This window comes from Aythya marila (assembly GCF_965140915.1).
Source record: "Aythya marila genome assembly, chromosome: Z".
In the NCBI taxonomy this organism is placed as follows: domain Eukaryota; kingdom Metazoa; phylum Chordata; class Aves; order Anseriformes; family Anatidae; genus Aythya; species Aythya marila.
In genome coordinates this window covers 78,895,700-78,913,675 of record NC_139080.1, presented here as the reverse complement: position 1 = coordinate 78,913,675, position 17,976 = coordinate 78,895,700, and positions in this window count along the sequence as shown.

Here is a 17,976-nt window from a genome sequence, read left to right as displayed (position 1 = left end):
TGTGCCTGGTGACAGGACGAGGGGGAATGGGCTTAAGTTGCACCAGGGGAGTTTTAGGTTAGATGTTAGGAAGAACTTCTTTACTGAAAGGGTTGTGAGGCATTGGAACAGGCTGCCCAGGGAAGTGGTGGAGTCACCATCCCTGGAAGTCTTTAAAAGACGTTTAGATGTAGAGCTTAGGGATATGGTTTAGTGGGGACTGCTAGCGTTAGGTCAGAGGTTGGACTCAATGATCTTGAGGTCTCTTCCAACCTAGAAATTCTGTAAATACACGAAGAAAAATACACTTCCTACTGACTGGAAAGTTGCTGTCATTCAGAATACAGCTGTTCAGACTGAGCCATCACTCAGACAAACCTACAATGGAAAAATTTCAGGTCAGCACTCATTTTTATGCCTTTCTAATAGACCAGAAGAAACAGCTCAGATTTAGGAACATAAAAGTTTGCCTAGTTCTTATTTCCATGAGTTACTTCTACATTTTGCCCAAAGAGGTTGTGGAGTATCTTTCTATGGAGATATTCAAAACCCACCTGGATGGCCTCCACAATGTACTCTAGGTGATGCCGCTTGGCAGGGGGCTTGGACTAGATGATTTTCAGAGGTCCCTTCCATCCTCAACCATTCTGTGATTCTGTGATTTCATGTGGCCATTTTTACATGGCAAATGTGTGTGGTACCTTTCTAGGAAGAATGTTTCTTATTTCAAAAAAAAAAAAAAAAAAAAAAAAGAAGTATATATTGTTTCTTAAAATAGAGAGTTCTTTAAAAACAAAAATGAGCACACAAACAACAACAACAACAACAACAAACAAACAAACAAACAAACAAAAACTAAAAACAAAAACAGCAGTCTAACCATAATGGAAACTATCCCTAGATCTTCTAGATCTTCAGTGAAATCTGAAAATAGGTTGAAACAAAAATCAATCATTGAAAGTACCCTTGCAAAAAATTACTTTTATTCACTAGAAAGAATGCATCAGAGTAAGATGCCTGCAGGTAAACCCTCACAGATGGATATCTTAATGACTGTATCCTCCACAAAAAGCAATGCCTACGCACCATCTCCTTTACTTCATCATCAGAAGAAATTAGTTATAGCAGATAGTGCTTCCGTGGGTCTTGCGGCATGCCAGTAAAACTTTTCAATATCTAGCATTTTGACCTTGCTTGATGAGCAGTTTTGTGCTTTCTTTTGGAAATCCATTTGACTGGTATTTTATTTCACTAAAAGCAGCTTCTCACTGCTAGCAGGGAACATGTTAGTACAGGTAGCATAAAACATGTCAATTGACAGCATTGTCAGATTAAATGTTCATGATATCTTTCCCATCTATGTTTTCATGGAACACTTTACTGTGAAGCAAAAATATTGTTAAGAAGTTCTTCCAGATGGGATAATGCAGTGCTAAGAAAAATCTGAAAGGTTGTTTTCAGTGTTTTCGCCAGAATTCTCATTAGTACAAAACACTGCAAAACACTGTCCTGGTTTCAGTTAGGACAAATTTAAGCATTCTACCAGCTACTAGGAAGAAAATTAACTCTGTCCTAACTGAAACCAAGACAACACACAAAACAGTGAACATGGTAGAGTATGTGAAAGTATTTAACATCCAATTGCCCAACAGTAACAGCAGAGAGTGTTTTAAATCCATATTTCTCAGGGAAAAAATAATAATAATAATAAAAAAATAATTAAAAGTGGCATTGCCACAATTATTGTTGATCAACTAAATTAGATATATGATGGAGCACATGATTATCTTTAGCCAACCTAGAAAAATATATTTCTTTATTTATTTACCTTAATTCTGGTTAGAACTGAAGAAGGTGAGAACAAGGGAACTAAAGAATGCAGAACTGGAAAAAGCTCTAAAAAAGAATTCAGTTTTCAGCCAGGCTTTTATGTTTGATCTCCTGATTGTGATGAATTAGTTACATTTTTTTTTTTTTTCAGTTGAACTACCATTTTTCAAATGTATGTTACAATAACATTGTCCTAGATAATTATTTTTGAAACACCCTATATTGACAGAAAATAACGTCCTCTGTGTAACTGACACTTGATATTCTTTCAGATGCCAGAATTGTGTACAAGTCCTGACTATCCACTACAATTTATGGAGATTTAAGTGCCTGGATGTTCCAGAAACTTCACTTGTAGTTATTTTCATATAAAATATTATGAGTTGGTTTGAAACAATGGACTACCTCAAAACCAGGTGACTGAGTGAGCTTCCACACACCTTCACAACAGGGTGGTGCAGCAGCAGCTTTCTAGATGGGAATTTCCAGTTGTCCTAAAATATTTCCACAGGCAGCTCCTGGTATACCTAGGAAAATTTACAAAGTGTTATTTGACACTGTACATGCATAATCTGGACATTTCAGAGACTTCCATAGGTGACCATTGCTGCAAAATCTCCTTCTACACAGAAAATGTACTTGTAAATAGTCGCTAAAAGCTCGTCCTGCAGAGAAAAAAAATGTCATGATCTTTTGGACATGGATAAGTTATCAAGAAGCTTTGCAATCAGTTTTAGCTTGTCAGTAACAAGGGATCATGCATGTGCTGGAGCTGTCATATAGGACCATGGGCTGTCTGCATTATTAGGACTGAGACGAACTTGAAGACATCATTGCAAGGACAACAGTGAACCTCATCTTTCGGCTGCTCACCTGTTTAATTTCTAATTAATCTAAGTAGAATGGAACTTGGTCTATGAATCTCATAAGATACAGGAAGAACAGGAGCAATATCAATACCTTGAAATTATTATTATTATTATTATTATTATTATTAATAATAATAATAATAATAATAATAATAATAATAATAATAATAATAATAATAATAATAATAATAATAATAATAATAATAATAATAATAATAATAAATAGTTTTATGCCTGTAGAATGTATCCTGACTGTGAAGAAAAAACAGAAAATGAGTCATTTACAATTAGCAAACCAGACACATTGATCTATGGAGACCAATGATTAGACTGTCATGTTTTTGATACCTTCTAGGGAAGTAAACACCGGCATAAAGTTGATAAATTTTGTGTTGTGAATTACTGAAAGGATGGAAGAAATATCCAGGCACTCAGTCTTAAGAAAAATCTTTCTACGATTCTCTGCTTCCATGTTGAGGCTTAGTCAAAGCCCTGTACTTTTAAGGATTACACAGAATTACACCTGGGAAATAACACTGCATTAAATACAGTCACTAATGGTTCACGAATACCAGTCAGATTTTATTGTCAATTGAAGAATTTCAATCTCATGGAATAAGAATATATATAAATGAATAATTGAAACCAGGTCCAAAATAGGAATATATCATCAAACTTCTTTGCCTGGAGAGGAAAATTTTCTGACAATGGAAAGGAACTGGAGACAGTGTTTACAGTCTCATCAGTGGGAAGCCATTCAATCTCTCTGTGAAGAGATCTCATCTGTAAAATCAGAGTGATAGTTTATTTCATGGAAGTACAAAGAAAATGAACCTAAATAGCATTTAGATGGTGACGAGGACTAGGGAGGTTTTTGATCTATTCTTATGGAACAAATTACATCAGAACATGCTGTTGCAATAGTCATTTATTCTTTTTCATTGTGGTTGTGAGAACTGTTAGATGCTGATACTATTTCAACATTTTTTTAATGTTAAACAGCGTCTTTACTTAGCCAATGAAGATAGTCTCCTACAGCATCAAATGCTGTCAATTCTTATTGACCCTTAACACACAGGGGATGTTCAGCATCTGTGATGGCCAGGTCAGAAGGAATTAAAGATAATTGATGCAGTTTTTCTTAATTAGATTATTTTAGTGGATGGAGCAATTACTGACAGGCAGACATCACCCATTTGGCTAACATACATGTATGATCAAAGGTGACGTTTCTTCTCCCAAAGGGACAGGCCAACAGAGCAAAGTTTAAGCTACATTGCAGTACTGTAACTGAAAAGGATTAGCCCCTTCTCCAACCCCTGCTTCAAAATGGTATTAATAGAGAGATAATGCCCAGAAATGAATTATTTTCATATTTTTTTTCCTGGTCTGTAATATGCTAAGACAAATTTTCCATTCTGTCTGACTTGCATAATTATTAATTTATTTTAATGAAATGATAAAACAAAACTGGTACACGTGGGTTGGACAGAACCTATTAGAAGATGATCCTCTGATTCTTTATCCTCTGTCCAGCAGATTGCCTCCAGGCTGTTACTGCACAAATCCTTTAGAACATAAAAATCAGCTGCCATTCTTGGCCTTCAGGCAACACATTGAAGACACAACCCATGGGAGGCCAACCAAGCCCCTAATGTCTGCAAAGAAATGGATTTTTATTTATTTATTTGTTTGTTTGTTTGTATTTATTTGCGTATTTTCTCACATCTTGCTTTTAGTGTGGAAATGTATAAAAATTATTCTAAACAAGTATTAGTGGTTTTGGATTCAAACTAAAACACACAAAAAAAATGCACAGACAGTGGAGGCAGGGACATGAACCCTGGGAAGATTAAAGAGACACAACCTGGAAGCATAGGGGTCAGATTAGAAAAACTGAGGCAGAGCTAGATCTAAACCTGGCTAAAGATATGAAGAATAACAATAAGACTTTCTAAAAATACCTAAGTCAATGAAGAAAGATAAATGAAATTGTACTCCCCTACATCTGCCCCTGATGAGTGTGTCAGTAGAACTGTTTACAAGAGACATGGAGAAGGCTGAGGTAATAAACAACATTTTTGCCTTAGTCTACTCTGACAATTGCTCTTTCTACACCTCTCAAGTCACAAAATCTCAAGGAAGGGACAGGAGGAATGAAGTACCGCTTGTTGTAGGTGAAGACCAGGTTTGAGACCATCTGAGGAAACTGAATGTGCACATGTTCATGGGATCCAATGCGATGTAATCCAGGATCTATGAGGGAACCAGCAGATTAAATTTCTAAGCCACTATCCACCATATCTGAAAAGCTGTGGCAATCAGGTGAAGTTCTCAGTGACTGGAAAAGGGGAAGCAAAACACCTGTTTTTAAAAAGGGTGAAAAAGAGGACCCAGTGAACTACAGACTGGTCAGCCTCACCTCTGTGCCCAGTAAGCAGCAGATCCTCCTGGAAACTGTATTAAGGTGTATGGAAGATATGGAAGCAAATGTAAATTCTAGGTTCTGCACCTGGGAGAGAGTAATGCCAGACACAGGTACAATTTAGTGAGATGAGTAGCTACAGAACAGCTCAGTAAAAAAAGATCTAGGAGTTCTGTTTGATACCTGGCTCTATATGAGACAGCAGTGTGCCCTGACAGTCAAGGTTGAAAACCACATTTTGGGTGGTTTTAAACACAGCGTAGCCAGCCAATCAAAAGAGGTGATTCTTCCACTACATTTAGCATTGGTGCAGGCTCATTCTAAGTGTTACGTACAGTTCTGGGCTCCACAATATGAAAAGGATACCAAAATACTTGAAAATATCCAGAGGAGGGCAACAAAGCTGGTGAAAGGCTGAAGGGCATGTTCTTTGAAGAGAGGCTGAAGACAGGCTGTCAGCTAGAAGGCTGTCTAGTATGGAGAAAAGGAGGCTGAGGTGATCTCATTGCTCTCTGCAGTTTCCTGAGGGGTGGGGGATGTGGAGAGGGTGGTTCTGGTCTCTGTTCCCTGGTAATCAATTATAGGATACAAAGGAACAGCACAAAGTTGCACTGGGAGAGGTTCAGACTAGACATTAGGAAACATTTCTTTAACATGAGGTTGGTCAGACACTGGAATAGGCTCCCTAGAGAGGTGGTTGATGTCCCAAGCCTATCAGTATTCAAGAAGCATTTGGACAATGCCTTTGGTAAATGTTTTAACAATGATTAACAAGGACTAAGTAACAAGGACTAACTTGTATTTAGTCCTGAACTTGCTGGTCAGTTGGAGTAGATGATCTTTGAAAGTCCTTTCCAACTGTTCTGTTCTGTTCTGTTCTGTTCTGTTCTGTTCTACTCTACTCTACTCTACTCTACTCTACTCTACTCTACTCTACTCTACTCTACTCTACTCTACTCTACTCTACTCTACCCTATTCCATCCCATCCCATCCCATCCCATCCCATCCCATCCCATCCCATCCCATCCTATCCTATCCTATCCTATCCTATCCTATCCTATCCTATCCTATCCTAAATGTTAATGTCCCTTTCAGTTTCTGATGCCAATTTCCAAATTCTATATCCAGCCCTGCCTGAAAATAAGACAAGGAGGTAGAGTGTGTCTGGCAGATATGGAGCTAATATGCTGTTGTGTCCAATTTGCCTTTGCTTTTTCTTTCTTTAAATTGCTCTTATTCAAACATTCAAGTTTCATTTGTTTCTTCTCTCCCTTCATCTCATTTTCATCCCCTTAGCCCTACCCCCACACCTAGTCCTGCTGAGCTAGGGGGAATGAGGGGAGCAGCTGTGTGGTACTTAGCTTCCTATCAGTGTTAAGCTGCAACAGGAGGACTGGGGAAAACAGGGATGTTGAGTCCTTAAGCATGTGTGTGGGAAGTGTGTCTTTTCCCTATGAATCTCTTAGAGATGGAATAGCAGAGAAAACAGCTGCAGTCTAACTTGGGTAGTTCATATTTTGCTGTATCAAACAGGACAGTGAGAGTTTCTTCACTCAGATAAATCAGACTTCCCTCGCCTGCTACAGGAAATGGAGCTTCTGTCATGTCTTGTTTGTTGTAAGCCTGGAGAACGTAAGAATAAAAGACACATGAGTGATGAGGCAATGTCAGTGATGAGCAGAACAGGCTATTCTGCTGGACAGCCCTCACATCACGGTCTCCATCTTTTATACATCAGAATGGTTCAGCTGCTAGGAAAAAAATCTTACATCTAACATTTTTCACACAATAGCCACCAGCTGAGTGAGTATTCAGTGGATAAGACAAAGGCTTTACATCAGCAGAAACAGTGGAATTTAAAACTCCTTCCCTCAGGCTCCAGTTCCTCAAGAACTGCTCCAGTGTGGATATGTACCAAGGGGTACAGTGCTTCGGGGACGGACAGCTCCAGAGTGGATCCTTCATGGGTTGCTGTTCCTGCTACACAATTTGTTTCTGCAAGGGCTCTCCATGTGGCTCCAGGCCACATCCACCTGCTCCACCGGGGGCTCCTCCATGGGCTGCAGTGTGGAGATCTGCTCCATGGGCTGCAGGGGGACAGCCTGCTCCACCAGGGGCCTCTCCCTGCACAGGCTTCAGCGGAACTGCTGCTGCCTGCCTGGAGCACCTCCTGCCCTCCTTCTGCATTCACCTTGGGAACTGCAGAACTGCTTTTTTCATTTTCTCACTGTCCTCTCCCACAGCTGCTGCTGCTTTAAAACAGTCTGCAGAGTAGACATGTTAAGGAGTGCAAATGCTTCCTCTGAATTTGCCCTATTCATTTTCTTGAGTGTTTTGTATATATGCATGTATATAACAGTACATTTGTTGAGGATTATTTCAGAGTTATTAGTATTGCCTTTGAGATTACTTAATTTAGGTTTCTTTCCAGTTGGTGACAATCATTTACAATAATGTTTTGTCTTCAACAGTTTTGGTAAGCCGTGCATATATTTATGTTTATGAACTTTGATATTACTGCATTTAAGAAAATGTAGCTCCAAATAGGTCCAAATACCTATTTGAAATTGAAATTGCACTAGCATAACCTTTAAAATGTAAAATGGCAAATCTTACTGTTGTAAGGTACTTCTATTTGAAATTAAGGAAATGAGACTGGACCTTCTAATGAGACTGGACCTTCTAAGCCCTTTTAGGGTTCATATTATAGTGCTAGACTAAATAGAAGGTAGATAAAAGCAAGTGGTTAGACTTGAATGCCCATGAATTCCTACAAGTGCCTCCAAGTAACTGGGAGTTGAATTATCTGTAACCAGGGAAACCATTAGATATTGCGAGTTGATCATTATAGTCATTTCTCTTGGAGTAACTCAAGGAAGCAACTTGCCATCCAGAATTGTGAATCTCAGCAAGGTAGTACTCATCTAACATGGTTCTGTTAGTGAGAGGATTCCAATAGATGGCCCATGACTCTGTTTTAAATAATTTCAAATGACTCTTTCACAGACAAGATAATTTCTATTACCTGTTGCCTGTTATGCCTGTGAAAAATCAGGTGCCGCAGCCTGTCATATGCTAGTTAAAGTTTAAGACCCACTGGAAAAAAAAAAAAAAGGACAAAGAATTATATAACAAATAAACATCAAACATAACAGCACTGCAGAATAATTTAGGTTTGAATGTTTGAATTGACCTCAGGAAGCCTCTCTATGAGCCTTCTTCTCAAAGTGGTACATGAGCTAAGACCAGATTACTTGGGGCTTTAGACAGACAAAGCTTGAAAGCTGCTTGTTACACAGATGGCATAACCTGTCTGGGCCCTGACTTCACTGAGCCTGTCAACTGAGCCTGGGGAAAAAGCTTTTCCTCATCTCCAGCCCAAACCTTTCTAGTTTCAGCTGGTGCTGCTGTACCACAGACAGCACTTTTACCAGGCACTGCTGTGAAAATCCTGGCCCCAACCTCTCGATACCCTCCTTGTAGGCACCGAGGGGCTGTTACGGACCTGGCCCCAGAGCCTCACTGTGCAGGGTGAGTGCTTCAGTCCCACTGTATTGGTGGTGCTCCCAGAGCCTGCTCTGGTTTGTTGATGTTTGTCCTGATTTGTGGTCTCAAAACTGGATGCAGTAACCAGCCGTGGTCTGACAGGTGCTGAATAGAGGGGATAAACCCTGCCCACTCTCTGTGCTTTTGTCCTTGCTGGATTTTGTGTTCCCCCAGCTCTGGTACCTCTGAATGGCAGCCTTGTTCTTGCACATGCCCCCCTGTTTGGTGGCATCTGCAAACATCATACTTGATCTCCCTCGTTTTGACCACTAGTGAACATGTTGAACAGAATATTCCCGGACAGAATATATCCCAGCATAGAGCCCTGCCACACCCCATTTGTGTGGTACCAGCCTCAGGTACAACTCAATTATAACCACTCTGTAAACCTCCCTCACCTAATCGGGTTTATAGTCTCTCTATCTGTCTGTCCGTCCGTCCGTCCGTCCGTCCATCCATCCATCCATCCATCCATCACCATAGTGGCCTTTTTTTTTTTCTTTTTGGAGTGAGGAATACTAAGTGACCACGCATTCAATGTGATTAGTAAATTCCTTCTGCTGATGGAGGTACTTAGCATGCACGCAGAAGTCAGTGTCTGTGTCTAGTAAGTACAATCACAGTTCTGAATATTATTTTAGCACATGTTTGACTGTAAACATTTGAATGCACACACCTTTGAAGGGTGCATCTTCTGTAGGATTCTGCAACTAAGCATGCTGGCAGATTGTTGTTTGATTTGACTTCCTCATGTTTGTGCTGTGAGGAGCATCCACAGTTGAAAGTACTGCGCCTGTATCTACTCACATGTAAGAACAAGTGCACTCTGGGAGAACTTATTACATGTGAAACTATATATGGTACAGAAAATAAGGAGTCATTTATTGTTTAATAAAGATCACAGTAATATTTCACTAATCAGAGCTAAAACAGCAGCAGGAGAAAGAACAAAGGCACAATTATTTATTCAGAGTTTTTTCTTTCTGCAATACTCTACATCATTTATGTATGAGTAAGGGAGAAAGATACTACCAACAAGTAAATCTGGTAATATTTCAGATGAACTAGGTGTCAGTTTTCCAGGGAGTATTCTGCAGACATTCTGTCGTGCTACCTGTTGGATTATACTTTGTTTCTAGGGAGTCCATAACTCGAATCTGACAATCTGACAGAGTTGGATCACAAGGAAAGTGAATCTGACAATCCTGGACAGATCTGGGCCAGACCTTTTTGTCTGGTGTCACTTACAGGTATTTCCTCCCTAAAATTTTTTTGACCTACTTTCCCTCTGATATATTATGTAAAAATAACAAGATGCAGCTTAAATTAAGTCTTCCAGCACCTTCTGACAAAATACATAGATATTAATGTGAAAGCCTGGAGGGCAGACTATGTATCTGCTGCTGCTCTGAGCTGGGTAACAGCCTTCTGGTATTCAATATATTTGTATTAAGCACTTTCAACATATTGATTGCCAACAGGAGCAAGTCAGTTTGTGTTAAGGTACAGATACTACAAGGCTGGAAGGGGAATTGCCAATATTTTGTTAGTATAACTGGAGACTGCCATCATCTAAAATCATCAAAAGGCAGATGCCTTTTTTTTTTCTCTTTCTATTTTGATTATTGCAACATTGATTATCGCATTTCTCAAGAATATCCATGAAAGCAGCAAGACAGCTCAATAATAGTCTGGCCATGTTTGAATAAGCATAATTTAATTCACAGGATCCTTTGCAGTCATTTACAGTTTTAATCATACTTCTATGGGTGTGAGTGCACAAGAATTCAGAGAACTTAATCAGTTTGAGGAAAGCAAATATGATTTGTAGTTGTTCATAAAAGGAGCCTTAGATCAATTAAAGATAGAAAAGTAGATGGATGAATAAGAAAATCAAATATAATTTTTAATCATGTGCTGGGTTGTTATCTAGGGACAAATTCTCCCCATATGGAGTTGAACTCCACAACTTCCACTTGTGTCAGAATAATCAGTTGTGGTTATGATATGGACACATAACTACTAGCTGAGGAAAAAAAAAAAAAAAGGATGAAATGGATGAAATATTTAAATACTACAAACCTCTACCAGCAGTGAAGTTTTCCTGTTGTACATCTACATTGTAGCATAAATGTTTGTTTGCCCCAAGTTTCATCACTTCTTTACTACCTTCCTGAAATACTGCTTATTTTGCTTCAATATGATGTGCAAACTGCAATGTTACTGTTAGATTTTTGTGTTCTTTCCTTTTAGATATAACCGATATTTCTTGGGCTAATATGGAAGTGTATTAAACCCATATATGACATTTTAAAGACTTAAGATCCTACATTTTTATATCTATCTATGCTCTTGAGAATAGCTTTTGAGCTAATCATTATCTTCTAAACTTATTTTCAGATAAAGCAAACAAACAAAACAAACAAACAAACAAAAAGGAACATCACAGAAAACAAGGCATGAATTTGCTGAAAAACATCTGTGTACCACTAAGTTTTACTTTCCACTTGGTGCAACTGAATTGTGAATTGAAAGAACTACTGCAGGCAAAAGAAAAAGAAGACTGAAGCAGAGCAACACTACTTAAGTAGTGGTAACTGCTTTGTCAGAAATGCATGTTTTGTGTTTCTTACTATTTTTCTATTTCTGCTTCTAAAAAATGAGGGTAGGGGTGGAATTGGAGCACATACTTCCAATGTACCATCAGTCTAACACAAAAATAAGTGCGGATCCATTCAGCAAAGACTTGGGGTCTACAAGGCTGCTTCTCTCTCATTTCTCACGTCTCTTTCCTAGCTGCTGCAACACCAGAGTTCTTTTCTTACTTAAAGACATTGTCCAAGAGGCATAACCAGAGTCACTCATGGCTCAGCACTGTCCAGTGGTGGGTCCCTTTTAGAGCTGTCTGGAGCTGGCTCTTATCTAACATAGGGCAGCTGCTGGGCTCTTCTTACAGAGTTACTCTTGCAATGCCCCTGCTACCAAAAAAATGACATGTAAGTGCAGTAAAGGACAGTCACTAAATAGAACCCTGCACTCGCAGGGTTCATGATAGGACATGTGTCACTTTATTCATATCATGGAGAATGCAGAGGAATAAATTTCTGTGGAATGAATTAATGGAATTCAGGAATAGAGACCAAGTTTTTATGCACTGAAAACCCTGCAATAAAGACTACATCTGCTTGCATTATTTTCCTTCCTTGAAAAACAAAATATTTGAACTGCTTCCCTCTTGGTCTTATTGAGGTTGATACAGGTAGTACAGAAATTGGACACCATTCTTTCTTCCTAATTTTTTTTTTTAATTTTTTTTTTTTTTGGGCTGACATCGTAGTTTCCTCCAATGAAGTTCAATGGGATTAGTGGTAATGACTACAGTAGCAGTGTGGAGAACCACAGGAACAGTCACTGATGGAGGGACATGTCTCTTTCAGTGGAAGCAGAAGGAAAACAAGATCCTTTGTGCACTGCCCTTGTGTAAAAACAGATGTCTACCATTTACACTCTTAAGAGGTGACATCATGGTACATCACTGTTGCATCAACTCCCAGTGCAGCTCCTCTGTTAATTTGTTGGACAGATTTGCTACATCAGCAATATTTCCCTTATAGGGATCATAGTGCAGATTGTTAACATTCTGCCTTTGCAATTGGAAAATATTATAAATATTATAAGAACTCCCTAGACTTGGTAAAAGGATTAATGTACTAATGTTAATTGTTAGCAAAGTTGTTTGTGAAGTATTTAATGACAACATTCTCTGTATGTGCTGGCTTCCCAGTCAATACTGAATTACAGAACTCTGATAATATTAAAATAAATCTGATTTTAATACTTTTTGACTTGACATTAAAGGATGACTCTATGGGCCATTGCACAAGATACTGTGAGGAATTAGGTGATCAATCGAAGACTGTTCTTGCTTACTGCTATTGCTTGTATCTTGCAGTAACCAACCATATCTTGCTCAGCCAAGGGTCAATCCCACACAGAGCTTTCCATTCTCTATTTTTTATTAAGTTTCTCAAATACAGAACTCAGTCATGAGGGGTGGCCACCATAAGAGCAACTCCACTGGGTTCCCTGCCATCACGAGCCCAAGACATGAATATGCATAAATATATAAATATATATATATAATTATATAATATATATATATATATATATATATATATATATATATTATATATATATATTGCTTTTATTTGGCCAGCTTAGTTTAAACATAATAAGACACTACTAGAGAAAGAGACGTTTCATAGTTAAACTTTAAAAACAGAAGAATAAGAAAGATGATGAATTTACTTTGTAACAGGACTGCAGTTACAGTCTATGTGCTTAACTGTGCTTCCAAGAATAGTGTCTGATCCCTGGTTCCCTCACGTCCTAGGCAAAAAAAAAAAACAACAAGTGGGATGTGTAAGCTTCTTCCTTAGAGCAGAAAACATTAATTTCTGTATTAATTTCTGTCAGCTTGATTTAAATGAAAATACTTGTTTATAAACAGGTATTGTATGAGTAAATTTTGTAAATTACAAGACAGTAGATTTAGTTATAAAGAAGAACTTCATTTTAAGGGTGGTTAGATACTGTAGCAAGTTGCCCAAGAAAGGCTGTGGATGCTCCCAGTCTGGACATGTTCAAGACCAGACTGGATAGGACTTCGAGCAACCTGATCTAGCAAAAGGTATTCCTGCCTATGGAAGGGGATTGCAACTAAAAGACTTTTAGTGGTCCATTTGAACTCAAACAATTCTTAGATTCTATGCAATTCCATCTTTTTAAATTGGGGGAATAACTTCAACAGTTACTATAAATTAAATATCTATGGAACAGTAGCCCACAGCTATCAGCAGTAAGGACATGAACCAGGCTACATCAGTTGATCAGGGATTATAAAGAACCCATACAAGTTTATAGAGAAACTATACATTATTCACCCCAAACTTGTCTCATTCAGTTTGTTATGAGTTTGTTTTGCTTTGTGGAGATTCCTTCCCTGAATTAAGCTGGTCTGGTTCCTTAGCTCATTCTTCAGAGAAAATGAACTTCTGCCTAGTAGTATGATGATCCCAATGTACCCTGCAGACAACCATCACTGCCCATCAGCATTGTCTCGTCATGGCTGGTGATGATGTGCCCTGTAGAGGATTCCATGTGTGCAGGGTAAAAAAACATAAAGGTGTCCCAGAACCTCTACTGCAGACCTTCCTGGACTACAGTAAGGACAAATATGCAAATTAGTTGCAAATCTGTTAAGTCTGAAGTAGACTTTTGCCTCACCAGTCTGATGATGTCAAACATTACTTGGCTGGCATACTGCGAGATAGTGGGACCAGATCTCCCCAGCTCCTGAAAGGGCAAATAACTTTCTTGAAACAAACTACTTTCCTCTCTCTGCTGGTCTCCTGGTGACCTGATGCTGAGTCACAGAGTAAGTATGTGGCCTTCCCTCAGCTACTGAAGGAGCACAGTGCTTGGGTTCACAGCAGAGCTCTAAATATAGACACAAGTATACTGAAATGTGTATGCATTTTTATTCAAAATTATTGTGTTATATAACTTAATAATCTCCTCTGTCTAGTTTCCCATATCTTAATGGTTCTATTATCATTCCTCTTCTTTGATAAATACATGTAACCATCCAACACAATATCCCTTCACAATTTATTACTCAATAATTCATCTACCTTTCCTTTTCTTAGGAATGGAAAGGATATTAAATTGCTAATTGGAAAATATTTTTCAGAAATATCAATCTTTTCGTGGAAAGGGAGGTAGGTAAAAGTGTAATTATAATTTCACCTTATTTTTTGACATCAGATCTGAATTATACCTATTTACTGCCTTCAAGCATTCCATTTGCTCTGGAGGCACTTCATAATGTTACCTTATTGAACTGCCTCTATGCTTACTGAGATTGTGGCCCCTAATCACAGTGTGTTTTTGTTTCCAGCTGCTTGCATAAATAACAAGGAACATCCTCTAGCAACTCTGCTGGTACAAAGTTAACTTCCACAGTTCATCTGAGAAGGCTTACTCTTTTCTGTGCTTTCCATCTTCTTTCATTTGGAAATATTTAGAGGACATATTTTATCTCTGTCTGGGGTTTAATACTCTCTAAAGCTGAGGGCTAAATGTGTGCTTCATGTGAAATATGTTCTTTATTTACATACACATCATTGCACCTCCCAAAGTGCTTCATACAAGATGATGGAGCTTGAACTCTTTTTGACCTTTTCCAAGGGTAAAGTGGAGTGTGAAGTTGCTTGGTTCCATCATTATCAGAGGAAGCTCTTTTGTCTCTGTGGTACGAATCAGGCTTTCAGGTCTAGCACCACTGAACTGCAAATATTAGTTGAAAGGCAAATGAGCAACCACACAAAGGCCAAGCAACCTTTGCAAGACTATTAGAAATCTGTGTCTTATTTTGTATAATATGTTGAACACTGTATGTTCCTCACCTGTTCTAAACATCAGAGACACTTTTCATTTTGGTTTTGTATAGAATCTGTCAAATATGCTTAATCTAACAAAGAAAGTGGGATTTAAACATAATTGCACACATTATAAAATACTAGTTGGCATAGCAGGATTATCTTTAATTTGGGGTCTTTCTCATGGATCTCTATTAAGAATGTTCATGTCTCATTTGATGCATCATGAGGCTGCTTCACAATGCCTTGGCCCAAAACTGCTCTGAAGGCTAGGCCATCCTTTGAAAGTATCTGTAGCATTTTCACTGCCCCAATTATTATATGGTGGTCTATATGCTTCTGTAATTTATGAATTGCTTCCTGGGGCCTCCTGGTCTTAGATTCAAAGGGCTGTGACTAGGGGAGTGTCATGTCCACTTGTCACCAATATTGTAAGGAAACAGTTGTATCAGCTCAGTGTTCATAAGTTTGTGGGGCCTGATGGGATTCATCTCAGAGTGCTGAGGGAATTTTGCAGACATTATAGCTGGACCACTCTCTACAATAAACCAAAGGTCTGGGGAGTTGGAGGAGATCCCCATTGACTGGAAGCTAACAAATGTGATGCCATTTAAACTACATGTTAGGAAAAAAGAGCTTCTATCGTAAGACATGATGAAGTACTGAAATGATGTATCATCTCCACCACAGGTCTCTCAGCCACCTGTCTGGAGTGACTGGAGTTCAGATCATCCTGCCCAGGGTAAGTGCACTAGAGCAGTTGGTATCTGAAGTCTTTTCCAGTCTTCTGACCAACAGTATGTCTCCATCCAAGATGACTTGCTGAGGATGCATAGCAGCTATTGTGTCCAGGTAAGTAGTACCTGGACACTTACTAGGTATATAAATACCTTAGTAGGTATTTTGAACTGGTAAGGGAATAGAGAATTCTATATTTTTCTCTTCTTCACCAACCATGAAGAAGTTTCCATCTGTACAATTCAAGTACGGGATTCGCATTCTACTTTTCAAAATGTGTTGCATATACCAGCACTTACAATTAATGGAACAAAAGAATCTTCATTGTTAGAATTGTTAGGTCCAGAATCAGCCTATATTTTGGTGGAAAATATTACTTTGTGTATTCAGAAACAAAAATACTAAACAGTTATCTTGTCAATCTTGTGATTATTACAAGGAAGAAAAAAAAGCAACAACAACAACAACAATAAAACACAAGTAAAAATTACAAGGCGAACCCTTCTGTATTATTGCCTACAGACTTTTTAGTCACTCAAGAATATTTTTGAGAAAAGATTCATATCAATTTTAAAAGTGGGTGTCTGCTATTATTACCCTCTGATGATTTTAGTAAAATTTAAATTCAGAGTTCAGAGCTCAAAAAGCTGTGTGTAATGTTATGTAATGTCTTATGAAAAATAGAAAAAAAAAAAAAAAAAAAAAAGAGAGAGAGATCTGATCAAGTGGAATTTCTATTCCTCCAGAAGATTTGATATTAAAAAAAAAAATAAAAAATAATATGTTTTATACTTGTGATATTGAAGTGACTGGTGGACTGCTTAACAGGTTATAACCAACAATTAATATGAAGTACAGAAAAGTAGAACTGTGACAATTCAGTACCTGTCTGAGCCTATCAGAACTTCTGTGAAATCTCACACCACTCATGCATTCAGGCTTTGGTTATGTTTTTGTGAATGGGATGTAATATCTCTTGCAAAAAAAAAAAAAAAAAAGAAAATCCTCCCGTTGAATCTTTCCTGTTATGAAATGCTGTGGTCTAAAACTCTGGTAAGTTCTGTTTAGGACTACCTTAGCATTAAACATATATATTAATCCCCTTTCATTTCTGAGATAACCACATTCACTCTCAATGACTTAATAATGACTTAATACTTAAGTAAATATTACAGTAACACAACATCTTGAATTCTATTTTTAGACTTGAGGAGAAGAGAACTTGACATAAACCCTTCTGAGAGACTGCACGCTGCAGCTCAGATAAGCTAAATTTCCTTACTCAACTTGGTCACAAAGCTGCCATGGAGGAAACATAATACACTACAACATTCAAATCATATTACAGTAGAAATTATTGAAGATTCCAGTGGAGTGCAGCACTAGCCTTTGTAGTAATTCCAGTGATTAAGTGATAATCTCTTTTATTTTGTTCATGAATGTTAATTACTGCACTTTTAGAAAGTAAAGGTGTGCTTCTGGCAAGGTTTTGCATATATTCCTGTGGAAGGGAGTGCAACCTAGTGAAGAGCCAGAATACTACTGGAAGGTGAAAGACACAAGGCAATTTGAGTTATAACAGGAAACATACAACATTTAATCTACATGAACATTTTATATGAGCTGAAATGTTACTACTTACAGAGGTGATGTCTAATTTAAAGATTGATCTTACAATCTTTTTGGATTGTCATTTTGTTTATGACCTACTCACAAGAAGGTGAAAGTACTGGGAAATTTCTAAATAACATATAATTGGAAGACATCATTGCCCGTAGGAGAATGTCCACACTCTTCAGATAGAAGTGAATGGTGATTGAGGTAACTGTGGTAAATTAAATAAGAACAGGAAGAAACTGGGTAGTAAAAAATATGAAGTTTATGAATCTGAGGTCCAATGCAGAGATGCTGTTCAGCAAATCTAGATGTGAGTAGCTCAGGAGGGAAGACGCTGTGAGACACAGTCCCCGAGGTCACTCCTAGTTCAACACTTACTGAGAGTCTCAGAAGATTTTCTATGATACTGGCGGAGTTGAATGTCGGTTCCAAATGCCAGCCAACAAATACTGTATTTTACATTCATTTTTCTAGGGACAAAAAAAAAAGTTTTAGAAATTATTGGGATGGAAAGTTTATGTTAAAATGTGG